Here is a 6,319-nt window from a genome sequence, read left to right on the forward strand (position 1 = left end):
ATACAAAATGAAACTATGATAAGATACAATGATAGAAATAAAAATAAAAAGATACAATGAAAAGAATAAAAAACAAGTAACAAAGGCAAGAGTAATAGTTTCATATAAAAATACGTAAAATATAAAGCTAAAAAAGTACAGGAGATGTATATATAACAAAAAACAATATATATAAATATACAGAGATAAGATAAACGTCATGAAAGAATAATAAAAAAAAAATAATAATAATGAAAAAAATGACAATAAATGAGTAGAGAGCCATATAGGACAACATACCTGTCCAAATGAATAAGTTGAACAGACAGAAACATTGAAGCGGAAACAGTTTTTCTTATATTAATCTACACTCAACTTCCAACACCTCATTAGAAATCATTTTTTTTTCTCTTATGTTATCAATATTTTTTTTTTATAAATTCTTAATAATACAACAGGCATTTTTCCTTGTTGGTATTTTTACGGTAAAAGATATAAAATGAAAAACTTTTAACTAAATGCCTTTAGTCGTTTACAATAAACTTTAAGTCTTAGACCCTAAGTGAAGGCATAACGTAAGACCGCGAGAACTATTGTGCTCGCCTAATATAACGAGTACGAACGATTAATATGGAAATATTTTTGTATACGGCACAAAGTTGGGCAAAAATTAGCTATAATTCAAACTAATAGCTAAAGTTGCCATGGATACGATAATTATTTATCCATGGTTCATTCATGAATAAGGACCGTATCCATGGCAACTTTATCAATTAGTTTCAATTATAGCTGATTTTTGCCCATCTCTGGCTGCAGACTGGCGATTTTTATATAAAATATTGTATAATTTTAAATTCAAAATAACTATATTAAAATTGGAAATATAAACAAAATTATTCTATATTAGGTTATTAATCAATTAAAATTTTTAAAATATCCTTATAGTTTTAACATGTTTATCCTCTGTTAACTCTAGCGTTTCGGCCATTCTGGCTATTCTCAAGAATATATTATTTATATCACAAGAGCGAGGAGGACAGAAAACAGAAAATAAAATTTTTTTAATTTTAAATTTCTTTCCTTAATAATAATAATAAAAATAATGAGAGGGTCTCATTACAATGTATGAAGTTAATTGGAATTCAAGAAATTCTCCATTTGCCAAAAAAATAGAGAATTTTTTTGCATATTTTTAGGTGTGATGATTAGATAGTTTACGGTAATTAAACCTATTATTAATATCCTTAGAAGCTGTTCAAAATGTTGGCCACAACTATTTCGAGTTTGATCTTTAATTTTAGCTTTAATCTTACGTAAAATACTTGATGCTCCTTATTACGTCACAAATAAAATCATTCACAAAGACCTTAACATCCCATTCGTTGCAGATTTGACCCAAAACAGATATGCGTCTTTTCATTCCAAACTCCTTAACCATCCTAACCCATTAATTCTTAATCTTTCATCCTTAACAATCCCTGATAATCCTCCGAGGCGTCTGAAAAGAAGATGGGCACGGGACCTTCTAATTTAAATTAATGTTTGAAGTACCACCAATGGGTGGTTCCTTCCCAAGATTTTCCAGTGTATATGAAACATACTACATATTTACCTATTGTATTATTTTGTACAGTTGTAAATTACATTAAATAAATAATAAAAAAAAAAAATTAGTAAATAAGAAGCAACAAAAAATTGTTTCAGTATCATCACTAAACCAAAAAAAAATAAAATTGAAAAATTATGCGGATCAATTTTTTTTTTATTCAATCTTGGAAAACAATGTTTTTGGAAAAATGAAAATTCAAATTTTGAGAATATTTTTCCACTTTAACATAGTGTATAAGCTCTTTGACGATGGTGCTGAGTCCGCAACAAAAAAAAGTTAAATTAAGATTGTGATGAACAGGGAAATTTTTTCATTGATGTAATATGTTAAACTTTTATAAAAATAACAAATGACTACATAGTCTTTGTTTATTAATAAAGTATTTGTTAGAACTGAAATTCTGAAAAGACTCCAGTCTCAATTTTGAGAGACTACATGTTTGAAGTACCACCAATGGGTGGTTCCTTCCCAAGATTTTCAAGTGTATATGAAACATACTACATATTTACCTATTGTATTATTTTGTACAGTTGTAAATTACATTAAATAAATAATTTAAAAAAAAAATTTTTAGCTTTAAGTAATTTTAACTTAAACCAAAACCATTTAATTACATCCCAAATTTTCCAATCTCACATCACAACTCACAAAGAATGGTGCCGAATCGGTAGATCAAAATAAATTCTAACAAATCGCATCAAATCACTTTTACCCTTAGTCATAAATCTACACACTGCCCAACAGTATGTTGTTGCTTTTACCCCTGTAGAACAGATCCACTACCTTGGACTACATCTGGACAAACGACCATTCCCGTTTTAAGCTAATATTTCAAAAGAAGGATGGACTGGAATCCTCACACAAGACTGAAAAGACAGGAAACTGCACGTCGATACCGACAATTACAGCACTTACTATACAAACGGTCAAAACTACCTATTTTTTATATTTAGTCAATATAAAAAGTATTAACAATCTGTGAGCTCATAGATCACCCTTAACACATTTCTGCAACCTGTCTCTACCAACCATACAGGCAGAAACAATTAGCCGTTTGTTCCAACACGAACCAGCAAAAAAAAAAAAAATGATTTCCAGAGTAATTAAATTACAAAATATACCCTCCTTAATTTTTTTGGATTCCTTTTAACAGAACTACAATTTTTTCTATTAATATTTTTTTAAAAATTATATGAAGGATCATTGTAAGGAGATCATAACACCAAAACATTTATTTATTGTCATTTACAACTGTATACAAATATATACAAGTAAATTTGCTTTAGGTTACATAGTAACATGATATAAACATGTGGAGAATCTACCCATTGATATCTCCAATAACGTTTCTAGAGAAGAGGATCTCGAGGCCATCTTCTTTTCAGACGCCTAGGAGAATAATTAGGTAATGAGGGAGAAGCCAAATTAGAAACAAGTGGATTTGGGTGGTTGGGAAGTTCATCATGAAAAGCTCCTGATGGATGACTTCCATTGATTTGTGACATAGTAAAGAGCATTAAGGATTTTACGAAGGATTGGATTCGGGAGGAATTTGATGGTTTAGTGAGCCCCAAAGCTCAACTCCATTTAAGTTGTACGTTTTGCTAGAAGTATATAATGTGTTGGGGCACACATTATTTATGAATTTAATCAACTTAACCTAAAAAAACTAAATCTAATAACTACGTGTCCTATAGAGAGTGCACTGAAGGAGGCGCTGGTGTCAATGTTTAAAAAGCGGACTTATGTGGTATGTTAGTGAGTCGAACAATTTGATGTGACTGCGTTTGATGAACTCCGGCACTGTGGGTAGGTCGAATAGTTGAATGAGTCGCTGAGTGCCATGGTGATAATTGTATGAACAACGGTTCTCCATGGAGTAGTAGAAGCCCCAAAATGCTCTTATTTATTTGTAATATCAACAACATTGAGAGAGCCGGAGAAGTGAGAAGGTAGTTAAGGTATCTGTAACTCCTTGATATAAATCATAATTCATTTTTATTTAGACAAATATGTTCGAATTTCTAAATACATTTATCAGTTTTGCAATATATACTCAAGAATTACTACTAAATATTATTAAATTTCAAACGTCAAATGTTCTTCATATCAAGGATGATGTTCTTGCAAAGTGTTAGTATGTCATTAATATTTAATATGAGGTGTAGATAGTTGACCGTAGATTAATGATTGGAGAAGTTTGTCGGGGGGTGCGTTCAGCAAAGAACAACATAAATAAACAAAACCATATTTATTTATTTTATGCCGACGTTTCGACCTGAGTTTCAGGTCTTCATCAGGGGTTGTGGCCTAGAAGGAAGATTGGTTTATTTTTTTTTGTTTATTTAATACCAGGTGGACCTTTCATAATTAATGTAAGAGGTACATTTTTTTGTACTCCCCAGACGTTACAGCATAAATCACAGAGTTTTTATACATCCCATAACAACATGATTTTGTTTGTACATCATTAACACAGAGATGTAATTCACATTATCAACATTTTAAAGTCAAGTTTAAAGTAATGCTAGTCTCACAACGTCAATAGTTCGTCGATTTGTAAACTGCTTTATCAACATTTATATTTTATTATTTTTATTTATATTTTTTTTTTTTTTTATATTTTATGATTTTCTTCTTGCAGTCAACGCCTACTGAGAGGTATGGGCAAAAAGCTTGAGATGTTGGTCAAGCCATATACTGTATTGACTGTGATGTTAACAAATCAGTATACCCCTTTTTTTTCAAAGCCTCTATTTGAAATATAGTTTTGTATTAAACAGACCCTTTTTTTTTTTCTGTGTATAATATTGTAGCCATAAATTATATCAGTGCGATAAATATAACTGGGATTAATAGTTTTAATTCTGCATGAAGAATTGTCTAAATAGAGTAACTGTGGACTGAATTAACAGCGTGGGCAGAATAGTCTGCATAAACTTTCTTCAAATTGATGTGGTTCTAATATTGTATTTAAGATTGTCCCTGAAGATGGGCAAATTGGCCAAAACATGGGACTTATAAAGAAATAAAGATTGCGTTGAGACTAAAATTTAATAAAAACTAGTCTCAAGAATACTTAAAGATTTTATATATATATAATAACAATAACAGACATTTTATAGATATTATAAATAAATTAACATTTTAGCTTTTATGTAAATTTATAGAATTTGAAATTATTTTAATCTTTGTTATTTGTTATTGTATAAGAAAAAAATAGTTTATTAAAAAAAAATAGTTTTATATAAAAAAAAAATTGTTTTTGAAAAATTATTAATTTTAGTTAGATTGTTCATCTTTGTGGTAATAGAGGTAAGAAATGATTGTTTAAAGTCTATATGGTTGTTATCATATACGAAAGATAACCTACAGGAAGGTAATTATTCTTCTTAAAAATGCATAACCATTGATAATATAAAAAGTTTTTTTTATTTATTAAATTACAACAATATGATTGAAATATTAGCATTATTGACGAAATAAGGAGATAATTATACTTTATATTTAAAATATTTGTTATCAGGTAAATAGTTTATGAATAGATATGATGTATATATGATATATTAGTAATGTTAACTGGTTTTAGTGAATGACACAGTGTTTTAATTATAATGTTGGTTTTTTTATATAATGTAGAATTTATTTTTAGTCAATGTTTTATAATTGTAAAAGAAAATAATATTATATAAGAAATAGAATAGAAATGGTTTGAAAAATTGTTAATTTTAGCTTTTAATGTTCATCTTTGTGATAAAGGAGGTAGGAGAAAATTATTTTATAGTCTATATGGTTGTTATCACTTTGGAAGATAACCTTCAGAAAGGTAATTATTCTCCTACAATGTATGACTATTAGAAAGATTTTACTCAATAATGACATTAATATTCTAATATATTAGCAAGTGAGACTAATAGGAGAAAATTACATGTCAAATATAGGTTTTTGTTATCAAGTAAATAATTTATAAATAGTTCTTAGAGTGTAAATGATATATTAATGTTGTAAGCACATGTTTATGGTTTTGTTGAATTTGTTTTTTAGCAGCCTGAAGATGGGGGAAATCTCCCGAAACGTTGCTGTATGAAATGAAATAAACTATTATAGTTTAATAAGGAAGAAAATTGTGTCATTCACTAAATCCAGTTAATACCATAGGAATCTTCCAGTAAAGGATTATTAAATTTATTAGTAATGTTGTAAGCTTTGTTGAATTTGATTTTATAGCGATCTGACGAAGGGAGATATTCCCGAAGCGTTGTTGATGTATATGAAATAAATTATTGTACTTAAACAAGGAAGTGTTATTCACCAAATTCATATTAAATCTATAGACTCTTCCAGTAAAATATTATTAATTTAAGAATAACAATCATATCAATGAACTACTATTAAAAATAAAAAATTTCAAATAGTGACATAATTTCGTATCGAGGCCGAACTAGATTATAGTAGTAGCTAGGAACATAGAGTGCTAGTTTCTAAAAGTTCCAGACTATCCCCTCCAGCCTTCCAGCCTTCCAGCGTTCTCTCCACGTGCCTCCGGTCAGGAATTTCTTTTTTAAAATACCCTTGCCAAATTAGGGGCAACCAATTTCGTTTAAGGATCCACGATTTCTTCCATGTTCTTTTTGGAACATTTCGAAATTGATCGCTGTTACAAATCTATTGATAAAGAAGCACCAAATTATATGAAAACAGCTTAATATTGAAATTAATTATTTTATTATT

The sequence above is a fragment of the Halyomorpha halys genome, unplaced genomic scaffold (genome assembly GCF_000696795.3).
Source record: "Halyomorpha halys isolate HHAL.00 unplaced genomic scaffold, Hhal_1.1 Scaffold880.1, whole genome shotgun sequence".
Taxonomy (NCBI): Eukaryota; Metazoa; Arthropoda; class Insecta; order Hemiptera; family Pentatomidae; genus Halyomorpha; species Halyomorpha halys.